Genomic DNA, 20,741 nt, shown 5'->3' on the forward strand with positions numbered 1-20,741 from the left:
TATGGTGGAGAGACCATCAGTAAGTCTCTTCCAAGCACCATCAACCTCCAGTGGTTTAAGCTCTTTTTCCAAATTTGTAATATTTCTCACATACCCTTTAATTTCCACACTTTTGTCTGGTATGTAAGTGCAACAATGTTGTGCTTTCAACATTCTGCAGACTCCGCCCTCTTTTGCCAATAACGTCTCAAGAGCAAGTCGATTTTGTAAAACCATTGATCTGATCGCAACCAATTCGGTATTGACCACCAGGAAACCCCCAGCAGTGTCAGTTGATAACCGATCTACTACTGTCGACAATTTGTAAATTCTGTGTGTATTCAGAGCCACTCCCACTGTAGGTATCAATGCACTAAAAATGTCACCTACTATTTCACCAACACTTTCTCTTTTACTACGTACTAATTCATTAGTGCTTTCAGTGCTTCCAGTGATCTTACCCACATGGTATATCTTTGGGAAGACAATACCAAAGTAACAGCTCCCATACCAATGGTCGGGCAATTTGAAATAAGCCTTGTTCCCACATATATAATAAATTCCATGAAACACAGGCTCTGACCCATCTTTGAAACCCCAACCCCCAATTACCTTGTAATTGTGTTCGCATTCACTGGAACCAATGAATATATTGTTATAATAACTCGTTCTTTCCCTTTGAAGACAAAGTTTCCCCTTCTTTTCGAAATCCAGTAACATAGAAGCATTAGCCCCACCATTTGAGGTGCTCCCTATGCTTTCAGACCATTTAGGGGTTTTCTGATTTTTGTCTTTTGCTTTCTTTTGGAAACTTTCTCTACTTTTCTCTACCATATTCAGAAACATTTTCTCTTTTTCATGTAATGAACAGGTCAAGTTATCTTTGTGTGTGTCATCTATATTTATTTTGCCTACAGTTAGAAAATATTCACTCATGTATTTTGCTACGTCTCTAGTTGTATGTACAGGGTTCAGGTTTCTTCGCACAGGAAATTCAGAAAATATCACATCAAAGTTTGAATAATAATATTGTAAAGGTCCTCTTTTGTAAAATAAGCTAGCTAGAACACTACAGGAAATTCCATAGGTTAGTGGCAGATGGTGGTATGTCACACCTTCAGCCACCGAGGTAGGCAGCTTCATGCAGACATAACAGTCGTCTATTTCCATAGCTTCTACATAATGTACTAATAGGTTTGCAAAAACATTGAAATGAGTTTTATTCTTGATTTTGTTATATGTAGTCCTTCCTCATCTGGTGCTTCTAAATCTACTTTTGTTTGCTTAAGGCTAAGTGTCTTTTCAGGTGCATCTACTCTTTGTGGTGTATTACTAGTCTGTGACTCTTCGGTGTCTTTCGGCAATTGATTATTAGGGTATAGGTTTGGGTCTTTACTCATCATAGAAGGAATATCTATTGTTATTCCTATCCAAAGGATAAGCACTATTGCTACACTACATAAACATACTTTGCAGCATGTTTTTACACAACCTCGTCTCGGTCTTCCATTTACAGAAGAATCAGACATTTTGACTCAAAAGAAACTTCACCCCCTCTTTGTAACTTTGCACAGCTTGTTTTTCTCTGGGCAGCTTTCAGGTGGGTTCCACCTCTTTGTTTGTCTGGTTAGTAATCAATTCTTCATCACTCTCGTCACTTATACCCAGGTTTTCAAAATCTTCCAAAACAAAATAAGTCCATTCGGGACTCTGATACTTGTTATTCAGTCTTTTTATTCTGGCACTTCGTCTCCTGCTTTGTATCACAAACGGATCAGTTTGACTTGAGACTTCATTCACTTGTTCAGGTTCTTCATTAATAGTCTTTAGACGTAGTCTCAGTCTCTTGACAAATCTAGGCACCTTGTCTCCTTTTCTGAGTTTTTTAACTGGCACTGTGTCTTGGCTTTCTTCAAATGCTCTTTTATTTTCATTCAGTTGTGCACATCGGTTTCAAGATCATCTTCTGTGTTTCTCCCTAACTGACTAGGTCCAGGTCTTACATCAGCTTCTTCCGCCTGGTCTCTAAACTGGCCTTGTTCAGGTGTATGCTGAATTTGGCTTTGTTCTGTTTCGTCTTTTTCTTCCTGAACACAAATGTCTAATCCTGTCTGGTCCTGTTCAAGCTCTTCGAACATTTGATTTTCTTCCGCATGAACTTCCGCCCTAATTTTTATCTGTCCCTCTCCTTGCTCAGGAGTTTTTGGAGGAGTGTCAACTACCTGTTCTTTCCCTATCTGGTCCTCCGCAGTATCAGATTTGATTTGGATTTCGATGATCTGAGTATCTTCTTCTACACCTGTCTTGTCCTCACTATCCCACTGTCTATCTAAATAGGTTTGTCTTCTTCTTCTCACAGGATCTATAGTCAGGTCGATTATTGGGACCCAATCTTCTTGACTGGAGCTCGGTTGTTCTTCTTCAGCTACTTCAGGACCGATATCTTGTGAACCCTCAGCTGCACAACCCTTAGCCTCAGTTTCTTCAGGTTCAGTCACTTTCTTCGTATGGCTGGCATGGATCCACCGTGGTACTCCTGCACATTTCACAGCTGTGGTGGTAACCAGGATTACTTGTCGTGGTTTTTCCCACCTCGGTGCAAGGCAACTTTTCCGAGTATATTTCTTTATTACGACCCAATCACCTGGGTTCAGGTCATGTGCTGGAGTTGTTGGTCTGGCGACAGCGTCTTCCCCAACCTGGTGAGAGATAGACCGCACCTGGTCAGCCAGTTCTTTGCAGTATTCTAGTACCAAATCATCAGATATGCTTATCACTTTGTATCCTGGCACCCATATTTGCCGCATTGCTCTTCCCATCAGTATCTCATGGGGACTCAAGCCTGTGTTCCGGTAGGGAATACTTCTAAGTCCCGTCAAAACAAGAGGCAAAGCATCTGGCCAGTCCATTTGAGTGGATTCACACATTTTTCCCAATCTTGATTTGATAGTGCCATTCAGTTGTTCCACCACCCCAGAAGCCTCTGGGCGATATGCACAGTGCAGTTTCTGCATAATTTTGAATGCTTCACAAATTTGCCTTATCACTTCACAATGGAAATGTTTTCCTCTGTCTGATTCAATGGTAACTGGAAAACCCTACCGAGGGATAAGCTCCCTAAGTAACAATTTTGCTACAGTGACGCTATCATTCCTGCGTGTGGGGTATGCTTCTACCCATTTTGAAAATAGGCAGACAATGACAAGAATGTACTTCATTACTCGACAAGGGGGCACTTGAATGAAATCAAGCTGTAATCGTATGAAGGGGCCCTCTGCCTTTCCAATTTTCCCGGGCAACACTACCGTTTTCTTTCCTGGGTTAAATTGCTGACAAACCAGACAACTCTGGCAGAGTGCTTCTGCTATGTTTCTGAATTTCGAATTGAACCATGCCTGTCTAAATATGCCTATCATAGCATCTATTCCCAAATGTGTGTCTCCATGTATTAACCTAGCCATAGGAGCAAGCAAACAGTCTCGTAACATAGGCATCCCATCACGGTAAACAATGACACCATCTTCCACCCTCCTCTGACAACCACATTTTTTCCAATTTTCCCTTTCTTTTGGTTCTGCTGTGTCCTGTAAATCTCTCACTTCTTCCCATGTATTTATTCCTTCTAGCATCATAAGTTGGCAGCTGTTTCCGTTCACCACAACCTTCTTATTGATAGCCATTTTGTATTTTGCACAATGTTGGGCTAACTGGTCAGCATATCGATTACCTGCTGTCACTTTGTCGTTGCCAGATTTGTGAGCAGCACACTTGACCACAGCCAATTCTTATGGTAACTGGACTGCTTCCAGTAAATCTTGTACATAATTTCCATTTCTGATAGGAGTACCCGATGAAGTCAGAAACTCCTTTTACATCCACAGTTGGCCAAAATCAAGCACAACCCCATAACCATATTGGCATCAGTATATATGGTTACTTTCCAGTTTTTCCCAAATTTACAGGCTTTTGTCAATGCAACCAATTCAGCTACTTGTGCAGACTTGACTCCAGGTAAATAGAATGCTTCAACTGGACCTCCCAATGTACACACTGAGTAAGCAGCGCTTAGGCCTCCCTCCTCATGTCTCATACAAGAGCCATCTACAAACAGCTCAAATTCTGCATTAGTTAAATGTTCTTCTTTTATGTCTGGGCGTGGTTTTGTACTAAACTCGGTCAGGTCAATGCAGTCATATTCAACTTCCTCCTTCACTTCTGCTGAGAGTGAACTTGGTAGTAAGGTAGCTGGATTCAGAATATTACATCTAGCAATGGTTACGTTTCCTGCACCTACAAGGATTCTCTCGTACTTAGTCAGCCGACTAGGTGTGAGATACTGAGTTTTAGTGCTCGTCAGCAAAATCACAACAGCATGTGGAACATACACTGTTACAGGATGTCCCATAACAATAGATTCACTTTGTTCATGCATGTTGCAGCTACTGCTTTCAAGCATCCAGGTAAAGCAGCTGCCAGTGGGTCCAATGTGGAAGAAAAATATGCCACTGGACATCTTGTTACGCCATGAATTTGGGTCAGGACTGAAAGTTCACAATTGTCTTGTGTGTCACAAAACAATGCAAACTCCTTTGAGTAGTCAGGCATTCCTAATGCTGGAGCTGTACACAGACATTCTCGCAATTTCACAAAAGCAGTCATGCTTTCGTCATCCCACTCCACTGGGTCCTTAGCTCCTTTCTTTGTCATTTTTATCAATGGTCTTGCTAAGGCTGCAAATCCCACAATCCACTGCCTGCAGTATCCCACAACTCCAAGAAACATTCTGATTTATTTCTGGGTATTGGGCAGCTCCATGTTTCGAATTATTCTAATTCTTTCTGTGGTAACTTTCCTGACACCTCTCTCTATCTGGTGCCCCAGATATTTTACCGATGAAGTACAAAACTGTAGTTTTTCTGGCGACACTTTATGTCCTCCTTCACCTAAATGGTTCAGTAAGGCAATTGTGTCAACAACACAGTCTTTCCTGCTTTTAGACGCCACCAAGAGGTCATCTATGTATTGCACCAAGACGGACTTTCCGGGCAATATCAGAGATTCAATGCATTTTTTCAGAATTTGATTACAAATCGAAGGACTCTCTGTCTACCCCTGAGGAATACGATTCCAGACGTAGACATGGCTGTCGAATTCAAATGAGAAAATAAATTTGCTGTCTGGATGCAATGGAATCGAAAAGAATGCATGACATAGGTCAATGACAGTAAACCATCCAGCATTCCATGGTATTTGGTATAGAATCACTGCAGGGTTTGGCACGACAGGACAGCAAGGAACAACAATTTTATTAACCTTGCGCAGGTCCTGTACAACCCTTTACTTACCACTCGGTTTCTTTATGCCAATTATGGGAGAATTACAAGGACTGCTCAACACCTCTTGCAAAATGCCTGCTTCCAGCAACCGGTTTATTTCAATAGCAACCCCTGCTTTCACTTCTGCACTCATTTTATACTATCGAGTATTTGGGTAAACTGCATCTTCTTTTATGGCTATTTTAATTGGGTCAACATTTGCCATTAATCCTACATCTTTTCCAGTAAAATCCCATACCTCTGGTTTCACTGTCTGTTGGAGTTCTTCAGGTAAGTCTTGTATTGTCAGTCTTTCAATTTCTGAGTCTGGTCTTGCTAACATTAGTTTGTATATTCCGTCTTCATCTGGGGTCTGAATTTAAACACCATTTGGAGTGCAAAAGATGGTACAGTTCATTTTGCACAAAAAATCTCGTCCTAGTAGGTTCACAGGACTGGAATCACAGACAACGAATCTATGCATCTCTTTAAAATTCCCTATTTTAATTTCCATCGGTTCTGTAACTGGGGTACTAATTAGTTTATTAGAAACCCCCACTACTTGGATCGCTTCTCCCGAGAGGGGTAGGTTTGGAACGTCTGCTGTTCTCACAGTAGAACGGGTAGCACCAGTGTCCAACAGAAAGGTTACATCATTTCCTTCAACCTTTCCTTCAATGTATGGCCCTGACTGGTCCACTGGCAAGGAGACGCCAAGCACGCACTCCTCGTCCTCCCCTTCAGGCACCGTCAGTAAGGTTCATCACAGAGGAATGTGTCATTTAACAGAAATTGTGAAGTTGCTGCATTTCTATCCTCCCTTCCTTCCCAATTTGTGGTATCTTCACCCTGCTGTGCTTTGCTCCTATAATGTGGCCTAGGTGCACGAGGCAACTGATTCTGTTTAACCTGCTGTTGGGTTTTCTGTGGTATTTCATTCTGCATCTGTGGATTTAAATCATTAATTTGCACATTACCATTCTGCACAGCCTTACACTCGTCCCTCCAGTGTCCCACCGTTCCGCACCCGTCGCAGGGAAAACATTTTCTTGCCTCTTCTCTGCTCATTTTTCCCCTCGGCTTTCCCCCATTCCCAGGTCCCTGACTCTGATTACTAGTCAATTTACTCAGCTGCTGTTCTTGGTGCTCTGCTAATTTTACCTGTGCCCACATTACCTTTTCCTTCAATTCTTTTCGTTTATTTTCCAGCTCATCTTCACAGTACTTAGCATATTTAAGGACCTCATCAATCGGCTTAGCATGCCAACAGATTTTATTGTCTTTGATCCACTGTGAGATCTCAGGTCTTAACCCTAAAACAAATCGATATATGAAGCGGGTCATGTCTTTCATTTCTATCTTATCCAGGCCACTGTATGTCTTGAACACCTGTAACAGACGTTCATAGTATGAGTGTACAGTTTCATCTCGATTCTGGGTAGTTCTATCTATTCGGGTCCAGTCTGTCTCCTTGGCAGGCACCTTTCCTTTCATATACAACATCACCTGATTATACTTTCTCATGACGTCCTCGGAAGGTGCCCCTGTCTTTGGATCTCTGGGGTATTCTTCACTTGGCCAATCAACAGCAATTTTATATTCTGTCCATAAATCTACAGGAACTACAATGTCAAAGAAACCATCCAAGTCTTTCAGAAGGCATTTCGAAACTTTCACAAATCTCTCGACCTGTCTGTACCATTCTACTGGTTTTTCACGCAATTTTGGGAAGTCATTTGTAAAGGATACAATATCGTGTCGGGACCATGGCACACGTACATGACCTCCACCTGGCACTTCCCGCATAGGATATCATTTCTCCACCTTTTCTGTTTCTTTTAAAACATATTCAGAAGTCATTTGTTTTGATCTAATCTCTTCCTTTTTCTTTGACCACCTGGCTTTCCATTTTTCTAACTCTCCCCATTTTTGTAACAGGTTTAGTAATTTTCTTATCTGCACATTTTTCCCGGACACATTCACGTTTTCTAAATCTTTGTCTGAACATTCTGCTCTTTAGGGTTTTTGCAACACTTTAGATCTGCCAATGTCTATCCTCATGCTAGCTGCAGTGTCCATTAATTTCTCATGGTACACTCTAGTATTACAGGTAATACTTTTGCAAATGAATAATAATTCATCTTCACTAAGTGTGTTCAGTCTGTCCAATCCCACATTCCCAGCCATCAGTTCCTCCAATTCTATTCTTAGCTTATATACATCTAATGGTTTTGGCTAGGGATTTGGTTTCTCTAGTTCTCGGGTCCATCGGTCTATTTCTTCAGGAGTCACTACTGTGGCACTTCTGGTACCAGAAGATAACTCAATCTGGACTGCTCTTGAACTAAAAGGAGTGTTCTTTCTCTGTGAACTGCCTTCTGGTTCCCTTATTGGCAAGTCCATTAAGGAAATTACGGACTCACATTCACTTGCCTGGTCGTCTATTACCAAGGGCTCTTTTCTCATCTGCACTACAGATGTAGTTATAGCGGGAGCTTTTGGACTACCTTGCTTATCCCCGTACAAAGGAACAACGGGGCCAATGGTTACTGGGATTGTCAGACCTTCAGGACTTGTATTTAATTGGGAGATTTTCTGGATTAGTTCAGTTTTTTGTTTAACTAAAGCTTCTCGTTCCCTAACCTGTAATACCTTTTCCATGGAGGTTTCATGTACTATCTGCGGAATCAAGGGAGGGTTAAAACGTGGGACACTTGGATTTGCCATACTTGGTCCCTCATTATAGTTTGGTTTCAAAAATGGGTTTCTCGTACTTAGGGATCTGGGTTCCTCATTATAAAGGTGGTGGATTCTTCATTACCAAATCTTCCAGATAATCATCGCCTGAATCACCACTGGTCATTAAATGTTTTGTTTTCTCTGTCCTTTTCCCTCCCATAGGCTCTTCTACTGGTAATACAGAGTATAGTCCTTCTACCATCATGTTCTGTCTCCACTGTTTCGTTCTTTTCTCTCGGGTTTCTTTCTGTATCTTCGGATAAAATGTACTTAACCCTTTGTCAATTCTGGGTCTGTCTCGCTCAAAAGCCTCTATTTCCCATTCTTCTAACGCCTCATATTGCGTCAGTCTAGGTCTGGGATGTAAATCATTCATTCGGGTCCTCAAGTTGAACAAAATTCTTCCATTAAATGTACCTTCTAAGGGAAATGCTAAAATTCCGTCATCTTTAGTATATTCTACCCAATTTTCTAACCACACACAAGCGTGGTAGCCTCTGCCAAACAACATAAATGATGCGGGAGTGTTTGGTGGTGGAATGATAAGTCCTTCTCTAGTTTTAATGGGCTTGTCTTTTTTGAAATAATTCTTTACTTTGTCTACAAATGGCAATTTCCTCTTACTTCCGTACATAATGTTAGGTCTGCCTCTTATCGACTGATCTCTAGCAAAACCTTGATATCTTGGATCAGGTTGAATCTCTGGATGTGTTGGATACCACATATAAATTTCAAAGTTCACTTACTCTGTTCACAAATTTCTTCCAATACTAGCACGTCTTTTATTTTTCTGCAACCAACGAACTATGCGGTTTCAAAAAATTTCAACCAATGAGTGCGCGGCTTTTCTAGTAAAACGAGTTCCCACACTCCTGTGCTCACCCCTCCTTTACAATGCTATCTCAGCTACACACCCGCTGTCTCGACCAATACCAGCGCGGCTCAAAGTGACGTCAGCGCAGCTCCGCAACTGACTCCCTCCTTCACAAGGTATCGTAAATTTCAATTCTTTATTTTAAAGTGCAAGTGCTTTGTTTTAATTTACAACGCAAAACATTTGCCACTGTACTCGAGTGTCTAGAAAGAAAAGATTTGTTTTACTGCAAGTAAATCCCTTCTGTTTACTTTTCATATACTGTGAGTAGATCTCTTCTGCCTACTCTTCACACAAGCATTAGAGAACCTGCTACTCCTTCGGACTCATCCACTCAGGGATATATACTGAGGCCAAAGTTTCACCAGCTAACCTCTTTGCTATCAATCAAGCTTAGACGAACCTGCTACTCCTTCCGTGTGACCCTTACTAGGTTATTTCACAATAGAAGTTTTGTCAGCGAACTCTTTGCTATCATTTATTCACACATTCATACAGAAACCCTAAATAGTGCTTCCAGCTCTGCACAACCATGCACTAACTTCCTGCAAGTAAGTGACCTCACTGCGATGTGGCTTCTATTTACCACCCGCTATTCTGCCCCCGGGGATTCCAGACCAACATATAACAATCACAAACGGGTTTTGTTAATACATAGATCAATATAGCAGCACATCAATAATATTTCAAATCATTTCAAAACATTTCAAACAATTTACATTTGATCGATCAATACTTATTTAGCAGCAATTTTAACTTTCACAGATAGCAGCAATTTACCTACCTACCTATCTTAACTAATCCCTAACCACAACTCTTCTACCAGAAAAATACTGATAGAGTGCGCAGGTCACCCGACTATAATTTTACCAATTGCACACCTGGGCCCATAATTCAATACACCATATGTATCCAATCGGGTAACCTACTCTCTAATATCAGTTCTTTAATCCTACTAATTCCTATTGGTTCTTATACCATTAACTTACCAATCCTTGTCACTGGTACCTATGACCACAATGGATCAGGGAGTTAGTTGTAAAGAAAGGCAGTCAAATAACATTTATAACATTTGCACTCTTTATAATAACCACAGACTCGAGAAGTTTTGAAAACCTTTATCTAATCTTCAGCAAGTATTGAAAGCATAAGGTTTACAGCAAGCAAACTATCGATAACCAGAATCATAAAAGAGTATAAGCATGTAATAGATATATTATACCAACCATTTAGAAGTCTAAAGGGAAGGTAAAAACAAGGAACATACTGTAATGAACTCACTGAAATCAGACTTGAAATGGATTATCTAAAGGATGGGGTAGATAAGGGACATGCTACTAATCATGGTTTAATCTCTTCTACAGGTGGGTAAGAGAAAAGGAACACGAATTTTGATGATGACACTGATTTAACCATGAAGCTAAGGGAAAGGTAAAAATATGGAACACGCTAAAAATTCTAAATAAACGCTTTAATTCGGCTAAAGGAGGGTAAAGAAAAGGAAGATCTGAATTTCATGAACAGTTCTTTATTTTCAGTTCTAAAGGATAGGAGAAAATTGGGTCATACTAAAATAGCAAGAATCACGATTTAATAATGTCTCACAAGGGAGGGGGAGAGAAAAAGGAACATATGCAATAGTAGCTTAACGCAAAGGTACTGTATGTTTCCCACACAGATTTATATTTAGGTGGAGGTGGAGAAGCGTGGCTCAGTGGTTAGAGGCGGCAGACCCGGAAGCTGAGATCGGCCGTGGACCAGGGTTCGATTCCCCGCCTCGGCGGGTCTCGGGCTAAAAAATGTCACGGACTCGATAATTCTCGTTCCGGTGCCTACTCGACTCACGGGGTCACACTCTGCGACTCTGGGCAATAGCTTCCTTAATCTCCACTACGGCCCCTCGCGGCGGGATGCCTGGCTTTCACCTTGTGGACACCCTGCCGGGGTATCTCACAGGGGAATACCAGGACGGGTTCCCTAAGCAAGCGCTTAGATACCGTGTCGGTGATTTGCGCTATATAAATACATGTACATTTACCTAGAAGGGAGTGAAGACCAACCCTGGCCACGGGTCAGTTAAAAGGACAGAAGGAAAGCCCAAGGAATGCAGTTGCCAGTAGGCCAGCAGGTGCAGTATGGAAACCAGGACAGGGTAGACCAGATTAGGATCAGAACCGGACCACCAAAGTTGAGACCAGCACCCGCAGTTCAGTTGCAAAGCCTGTGCTACACCCTCTCTGCAGCTATCAGTCAGAACCCCGATTTAGGTTATCGAATTCCCCAGCAAAGTGCTTCGCCAGCACTTAGGTCCCAGAACCCTGATTGGATCAGCGAGTCTGTCTGACAGAGTGCTCTGCAGCACCTCTGTTCTCGATCAGCTATTGAGTGCATTGAGTCAGTGACAGGTCAGCTATTCGGACAAGTCGGACAAATTCTCTAGCTAAACCTATGCTAGTTATACTGTTTTCCAGGTCAGTGTACCCCCCCCCCCCAATGTTGCAAGTGTAAGGATTCCAAATTTTGATTGAACAAGGAAGGAGGACAGGTCATCAGACCACCTAAATTTTGAACTTTCTCAGGCTCTCTATTTGCATGTCGTCTACGCCCCTTAAATTTTAGGTTCTCATGACATATGCTTTACACACAACAATGGTGAATTTAATTTTGTATACATTGTAATAATTTCAGTACAGTTCAGCTTCTTCGACTAGGTGAGAGTTGTCTTCCCAGGCGCATCTTGGCTGGTGTTGCCAACTGGCTGGATTTCAAAGGTCACTGCTATGGAGATTCGCAGATCTCGCGCAGACGCAGTTTCAAGCAAGGGACAATAGGCCACATTTCGTAATGTACCATGAAATGGAAAAGAAACAGTTTTAGAACACAGAAAAAATTAATACATGGTATATCATGAACTTCTACTCTATTCCCATTACTTTATAATAAACTATAGCATTAAGGTTAAGCAGAACGAACAGCATAGCAAAAGCAGCAATGCAAGCTTCTTGCATGTGAGAACACAAAGCAGCCATCTTAGCTCTAATGCGCAGATGAGAACTGATTCCCTCCAGAACTGCGAGTACGTCACGTCACATGGGTATGACCGACGCATGCGCAGTAGAAATTCCCGCGTAGCAGCAGCCATTTTAGGTTGCAAGCGTATTAGGATTAGTAAACACATAAGCAAGCTTCACTCGGACACCCCAAAAGTGTCGGAAAAGAGCAAATTAATAAGACAAACATATTGATTAGTTAATTACCGTTATTCGACGTTCATGAGTTCAAGCAAGTCGCTTTCCGTGCGAATCCTTGCTCCATCAACATGATTGATGATTCCCTTAGAAAAGGGTTCAGTTCCCTAGACATCTTCCTTGCCTTCTCCGAATGAGGTTCGGTGTGCAGCCTGCAAGAAATGAAAACATATGCACAAAGCTGCTTCTGAACATGTACAGTGATACTCGATCGGAAAGAGTTTGACTGTTCCCAATTTTTCAGCTCTCACAGACAGAAGGGAGTGTGTTTTGACAGGCCACAGAGTAGGGTTAGGGTGTGCTAGAGTGTTCCCAACACCTGATTAAATATAGTCAGTAGGGCAACAGGATGAAAAGAGAATGTGAGTCCCTGAGCAGTGCCAAATACTGACAGCAAACGTAAAGAAAACCCCCACTTCTAAGAGGAATGGTGTAATTATATTATACAGAGGATAAGACCATACAACCCTCACATACATTCCATGACAATCAGTTATTCAGATTGATAGAGGGGAGTACATACATTAAAGGGACCCTATAAGTAGGAGGGGAGGATAAATCAAGAGTGGCTTCAAGAAACTTTACTCAATTTAAGGCATACTTTTCCTGCAGTCAGCAAGAAGCTGCAGAGAATGTTGTGAGAGTATTCTCAAAGAACATTTCTTTTCCATAGGCAGGTGGGGGGGTTATCTCATGGAGACCAATGCAGTGCGGTTGGACCAGTAGAATCATGGAGAATTGGCAGCTATGGGTTTAGAACCAACAGCCATCAACATAGGCAGAACACTGTTTTAGACTATGTTCAGCATCAAGACCACATCAATGCTAATCATTCCTGCACAACTACTAGTATGGTTTCAGATAATGCTGAAGCATGGAAACTGTTCCCTTTTAACCACAGAAGAAGATGACCCTGGCCTTCTGACACTGTTTGCCCATTACATTACCCTCGAAAAAGTCTGTCACAAAGCCGGAGTCTTGAATGGGGTTTAACAGCAATGGCTGTTCTCCTATTTTTCCAAACAATTCCAGTTTGTTCACATGGGCACATCCAAAATACTCATCACCTTTACAGTTCCTCAGGGCTTCATACTGTCTCCTGTCATCTTCGACCTATACGTGGAGCCACTAGGTGCTCTACTCACAGATAAGAGCATCAAGTTCACCAATAGGTCAATGATACACAACTCTACTTGAAAGTCTCCTCCGCATCAGGCATCCAACTTCGCAAACACTGCTTGCAGATCATACAGACCTGAATGTCTAGCACCCACCTACACCTAAAGTTCAGCCCAACCAAGATAGAATTCCTGTTATTTGCCAAGATCAATTAACAAGATACAATACAAACTTGGTTGAATGGCATGAACCTTGATGGCTTCAAATCTCAACTTTCTCCAAACAGCAAGTAAGTTGGATTCACCCTAGACATCAACCTCACCCTCAAGGAACACATTGCCAAAAAACAAGGAAAGCCTAGTACCAACTCTCTCTTCTATAGATAGCCAAACCATTTTTTCCAGAAAGCAACTTCAGACTTGCTGTCCAAACCCCTGTACTCTTAGATCTGGATGGTGGTAAAGGCTTACACCAAGGCATCCCAGAATCCACACTGACACCCCTTAGGGGCATCCTATTTGATGCAGCACATCCTATTGAAGTCCTGAAAAAAATAGGATCACATTACCCCATCCTGATATAACTCCCTTGGCTCCCCTTGCTGGCCTGCACCATCTTCAAAACCAGTTGCATAAATTACAAAGCTATCTGGACCAGCACCCACGTTAAGCTTGCAGAGTTTACCTGGCACACCCACAGCTAGGAAACCATCAGACTGCAGACTAAGAAGTGTAAAAAAAGAAGAAATCAGAAAGTTGGCCTTTTTCATCAAAGCTCCCAAGAGCTGGAACAACATCCCTTAATCTATCAGGACCACCCCACAGCTGCTCCAATTTAGGAATGAGTTGAAGACTCACCTCTATAAAGAACACTACAGCACAATATATTATGCATCTACAACCCAGTTACCTCTCTTCTTATTCATTGGCTTTACGTTTGTCTTTGACCTTATACAGCACTCCACTGCCTTTTGATTGTTTGAAAATACAAAACAGACAGCAGTGTAGAAGTGGTGATTTTCTCACTACCAATCATCTTTGGTTATTTATTGAAATCAGCAGGTCATGATCCCTTTCAGTAGTGAGTATCTACTCTATTAGGAGGAAGAAGGATCTTTATTTTATGTGTTAGTGTCTGGCAAGGATGTCTTGTGTGGTTCCCAGGCTTGACCCACCTTGTTTCATGTTACTGCAATATATTGATACTTATAGATTGGCCTGGATATTGTTATATACGATTTTTTTATTTAGGAGGGTGAAGTGTGATAGAACAAGGAAAAGATCCATTGAGGTTAAAATATATAAATATGGTGGTGATATTAGAAATATGCAATCATTTGTCGATAATGCCAGTATTAATAATGATCTTTGAGGCAACATGATAAGTAATTGTTATATGTAACTAGGATAATTATATAGATTTCTAGCTAACTAACTATACAGTGACCCCTTCAGGTACACCCACTTAGGTTTGATTGAATTAGCAGATAGTAAGTGAGGAAATGAAATATGAGAAATTAACATGTAAGGCAACTCACTTTAGGAAACATATGTCTTATTCTTATTGCCTGCATGGAAAGAGTTTGGTATACAAGGAAATGAATGGTAGTCAATTTTGTAATATATTCTACCCAATCGTACCATGAGAAGTGCTAGAAAGTACACAAACAAGTTCACCAGGTTGGACAAGAATTACCAATATAGTGTGATATATTTCTACCTAATTATACAATGAGCCCTTTGGGTATAGCCACTTGGGTTCAACTGACCACCTAGAACTGTGTTAACTATACTTGGTCTACCAGCATCGACAAATGTAATCTATAACAAAGAAATATATTGTGGCAAATGATGATTAATCACTTGGGTTTCACTGATTATGAGTATAAACCCATCATTCACAGCTCCATGAAAGTTAATGCCAGCATGAATATTGCAACAGTGATAACTAACAATTGTGCCGATAAGGAAACATGTCAACTGGAGCATGTCATTTTTCACGAATCTAATAAATTGATATTTGACTGATTATTACCCTCTGATGGATTATAACATTTGTACTAGCTGTACCCTGCCACGAGTTGCTGTTGCTCAGTCTGGTAAATGGAAGAGAAAGAAAAGAGTAAGCTCACTTTTCTAATATGTTTAATTTCACAATGCTTGTGGGCACAGGATATGTTGTTGTGACTATTGTCACGTTGTGTATATATAAACACGCGCTAATGTTGCAAAGTGAACCAACTCCTCCCCGCTCCCTCCACCCACTTCCCGGTCTGCCATCCTGACACCAACTGTTCATCCAAATATATGTAGACTATTGTCTCTATGCGTCCTTTCTTAATGTTACGAAGTGAACCAAGTCCTCCCCCCTCCCTCCACCTACTTCCCGGTCTGCCATCCTGACACCGACTGTCCATCCTAATATATGTAGACTATTGTCTCTATGCGTCCCTTGTAGTTGTTGTGCAGCAACCAAATCAATAGGGTCTGTTCGGCCTTTCGATCAAAAACACGCGCGTATTGGACAAGCGCGTATTCGAATCCAACGTTGTGTATATATAAACATGTGCTAATGTTGCAAAGTGAACCACGTCCTCTCCCCTCCCTCCACCCACTTCCCGGTCTGCCATCCTGACACCAACTGTCCATCCTAATATAGGTAGACTATTGTCTCTATGCATCCTTTCTTAATGTTGCAAAGTGAACCAACTCCTCCCCCCTCCCTCCACCCACTTCCCGGTCTGCCATCCTGACACCAACTGTCTATCCCAATATATATAGACTATTGTCTCTATGCGTCCCTTGTAATTTTTGCGCAGCAACCAAATCGATAGGGTCTGTTCAGCCTTTTGAATAAAAACATGCGCGTATTGGACACGCACGTATTCTAATCCCACGTTGTGTATATATAAACACGCGCTTAATCGAATCCAACGTTGTGTCAAAATTTTAAATCAATCGGTGAAGAACTTTCGGAGATTTAAGATTTTGAACAAAGGAACATTGACATTTTTATGTGTCTGTTTGAGCTTTCGATTAAAAACACACACGTATTTGACACGCGCGTATTGAAATCCAACGTTGTCTATATAAAAACACCCCCCTATTCGAATACAACGTTGTGTCAAAATTTCAAAGCAATCGGTGAAGAACGTTCGGAGATTTGCGATTTTGTACAAATGAACATTTACATTTTTATTTATATAGATTACTTGTGTTTATTAGATTAATATAATTACTTTTAGTAACATGTCTTGTTACATTATGTTTTAATTCAAAGTAGAGTACTAAATGTTTTATTATTAAATGATAAATGTGTACTATTTCTATACAGTTTTTAAATATTAATTTATATTTATTTTTATGTTGTATTTTAAATACTTTTGCTTGAACTTAAAATTATTTTCTATGGGTTTTATTTTAAATCACTATCCTCATTATTTTCAACTAAATGGTGTTGCAGTACCAGTGAGTGGCAATGTGTAGTTATGCTTGATTCTCAAAAACATGTGTTTGAGTAAGTGTGACTTACTCTTGTCATTTTGGCTTATACATGAATTTCAGGAGTACTATTGGCTTACTCCTCACTTTCACTAGGAATTCAGTATCATCACAAGAGTAATTTGCAGCAAAATCGACTTGAATGAGGCCCAAAGTCCTTTCAAAGAAGAACTTGGCTTCCCAATTCCTGTCCTTTCCTCTTGCGCCATTTTGGCAGCACAGCGCCAATGCGGGCACCCTTGGACCATGGTGCAAGGGTGCCTCCCTTGCATGCAGGATTGTTGTTTCCTGCATAACAAACTATCCAGAGAGACATTTTCCTCTTTCTATGTGTGCTGCAGAATGCAACAGACATAGAGAGAGGACAAAAGTTGAGAAAGAAAGATATTTATCATTATTATGCCTCACCTTTGGAAGCGTGAGAATTTGGTATATTTCCTGGTTTACAAGTTCTTGTAAATCTGGAAATCCATAGAAAACCATGGGAGTTGTGTGAGAACACTCACCGCAACGCCCATGGAATGCCGACCTTGTGCAGATGAAGGCAACGCAGCGATTTGCGCTGTGTTGCCTTACTTCAGATTAATGAAGCCTTTCAAAACAACGCAAAGTGGCTTCACATGGCTTCATAAATCTGACTTAGAGGCTTCCATCATGCATGTACCAGTTTGCATGGTGCAAACGTGACAGAAGGCTCTCATAAATATGCCCCACAATGATTTGGTAATGGATGAAATGGGCATTTTCAGAATTTCACAATTTATTAGTATTATCATTTATTTATTGGCTGCTGAACCCCCAGGGCTGAACCACTGAGAGGTGACGGCTCGTTTAAAACATCTTTGATAGTTTTGTAATTTATTTTACTATATCAACAGGGCCGTAGTTTTAATAGCTGCAGCTGCTGCAGAGGCTCTGGGGCTTAGAGACCTGAGAAGCCCACCAAACCCTGATGATTGCTGTATTTCAATCAGCAGCAATTGGTCTCATTTCCTTCCTTGCACTAGAGCGCATGATACACTGGTTACGCCACCTGATATCATAACTTCAACATAATTGTCACATGTTTAGCACCAATCACATACTTTTTCAAGGCTTGTGGCAGCAATTCCAGTATTTCTGCGTGATGCAGTGTTTTAGCAAGTGCAAAACAGGTGTAGTAGGGTAGCTGTGGGCAATACAAGTTTAGATAAATAAAATAAAAAATAAATAAATATAGTAAAAAGTTTCTATTGTGAAATAAGTTGCAAAACTAAGAACATGTTGTATGTTACTCCTTTCTTGAACACGTTAACTTTAATCATATTAATAATTTTTTACTTGACAGCTCCTATCACATTGCTGCCCTTCCTAAGCACTGTAAATGGCAAGTGGTTATCAATGTCTTGAATCTTAGTCTAATAGTGTGAATTAGACAACTATGGCAGCACAAATATTGTGGAAGATAATGTGCTACCTATAAAATTTACAATGACTGTAAATCCTTTTGTGGACCCAATGCTGTGAATATCTCAAAGAACCTGCTTTAAAATCACAAATCCCAATTCATTATTGTCACCCCCACCCTCGGCTATAATTAACTTCGGGGAGCTTGTTTTGTACTTTTAGCCAGAAATTTCATTACGTTTTGCAAGCTCAGACTCAATTTGCATGCTCCTTTTTCATTTGAGCCATCGCATTTTTTCAAAACAAGCAGTTTTCACGCATTAAGAGGAATGGAATTGGTATAATAACTCGCTTACAATCATACAGCAAATGTAGAGTTCAATCTATTTGAATTAAAAAAAACACAAAAAGCTGGTATTTAGAGTATAGCAAGCAAATGAATGTGGAGGAGCACCTGAGCTGTTTAATTAATAATATAATACAGGTATGCCCAACAGTACGCTACATTGCTATTCAGTTTTAGAAGTAATTAAAAAGTTTTGCTGAATTTTGTTATTTACAAAGAGCACAACTTCTTATGACCACGAGCGCCTGTTTTTGTCAGTATGTGCACGCATTCAATATTTAACATTGTTTATCCTTTTTGATCCGATTTTCACATTGAGAGCTCAGTTGAAGACAATGGAGCAGCAGCAGAGATGTAAACTGGTATAGGCCCCCTGCTCTCAAAATTATAATTTCCTAATACACAGCCTCTATCTCGCTCTTTCCCCTGCCTCTCCAAAATATACAAATTGGTCAGGAGAAACTGAGAAGCAGAGACGTACAGCAAAGCACACGGGAGCCTCCCTGCTCAGCTCCCGGGTCTCTCTGGCTCAGCTGAAAGAAGAAAAGAAGTTTGGCTATGCCCAGTGAGAACCAGAGGCTGATTTCAGCCTCCTTTCACAGTTATTGCTGTAAATGCTCACAATCTAACAGTTTGCTCCCCTGCTGTTAACATAGCATCATCTGTGAAACAAAGGCTTCAGAGCCATGGGGGACTTCAATCCCCTCAGGCTTCAAGATTCAAGATGCCTTTTGTTTAATAAAGACATTCTGCTATGATGGGGCAGAATGTTCTTTTTTTAAAGTTTAAAAAAAGTTACATTTATTGAGAACAAATGCATTGACATTGGAAAGGAATACAAAAGATATTCATTGTGCATAGAAAGATAAATATTTAAATACAAAAAAGAAAAGAAAGGGAGAGAGAGAAAACAACACTCATATACCATCTTACAAAAAGGTAATAATTATAGAACATTAGGGCAAAGACCTATGAATTAACAAAGGCAACAATAATTAGTGGCAATAGCTTTGATAAAAAGAAAATTCATGGAGATTTAGGGAACTCTTCAATCAGAGGGTAAAGAAAATATGATTTACGAGCAAAACAATTTAAAAACTGTAATGGGTAAACATAGGACATCTCTGTTAATAGCAGGAGTAATTGGGTGAACATATGCTCTGTCTAGTCTATGATTATATCGACTCCATACCACCATGCCTGAAAGTAACTTTATAAGCATCTTTCCATGCTTTTGTAATCTGATGAAAGGCAACTGCAAGAAGTAAATCAATAATGTTGACAACTTTAGACTAAGTTTCCCAATCTTCTGAAACGTTTCTGAAAAAAAGTTAATAAAAGTTAACAGAATGTGTGTTCTGAAAAATAGTATTGATCTGTTACCAAATTTGTAACCAGAATTGATAAATATGTGGACATTCAAATAGCATATGTTTAAGATCTGCTGGAGCAGCAGAACATGACCAATATGTAAATGGGATAGGAGGGTCTATCTTATGCAATGTAGCAGGATGATCAAGAGCCTATCCATACCAATATTATAAAGAGAGAGCCCAAACCTTTGAGGCGGGTAATCTCAGTAACCACAGCACCAATCACAACACCCAATACAGCGTTGGAAAGGACAGTTGCAGCAGAAGGACATAGGCTATGCAGACGGCCACCATATACGTTTTATTTACTTTTTAATTGTTTTTATTAACTTTTCAAGCAACAGTGGTGTTCATCACAATCATACAGTGCAAGACATACAATTGTACCGTAGGACACCATATACATTTAAAGGGTAAAAGAACCGTGCCAGCAAAGTAGTTTGGGCGTGTCTGCGTTGTGCTGTGGCCGTGGGCGTGACTAACGCTGGGGGCGTGTGGTACGGCCATCACATCGTAGGCTGTAGGCGTGACAAATGCTGGGGGCGTGACAAACACTGGGGGCGTGTGTCCGCCCTTCATGCCATGTGAGTCGTACATACAAGCGCCAATTACGTTGCTGCGCAGCATCAAGGGGCACGCTCGAGGCGTGACACGCTGGGGGCGTGAGAAACGCTGGGGGCGTGTGTCCAGCCTTCATGCCATGTGAACGCAATTGCGCTGCATCAAGGGGCACGCTGGGGGCGTGTGCTACTTTCCGCCCTTCATGCCATGTGGGTCGTACATTAATCAGATGATTGTCTGCTGTGGCCGTGTTCTGGGGGCATGACAAACGCGTTCAGCTGGAGGCCTGGTAAGTAACATT

This window comes from Lissotriton helveticus, chromosome 2_1, assembly GCF_964261635.1.
Source record: "Lissotriton helveticus chromosome 2_1, aLisHel1.1, whole genome shotgun sequence".
Taxonomy (NCBI): domain Eukaryota; kingdom Metazoa; phylum Chordata; class Amphibia; order Caudata; family Salamandridae; genus Lissotriton; species Lissotriton helveticus.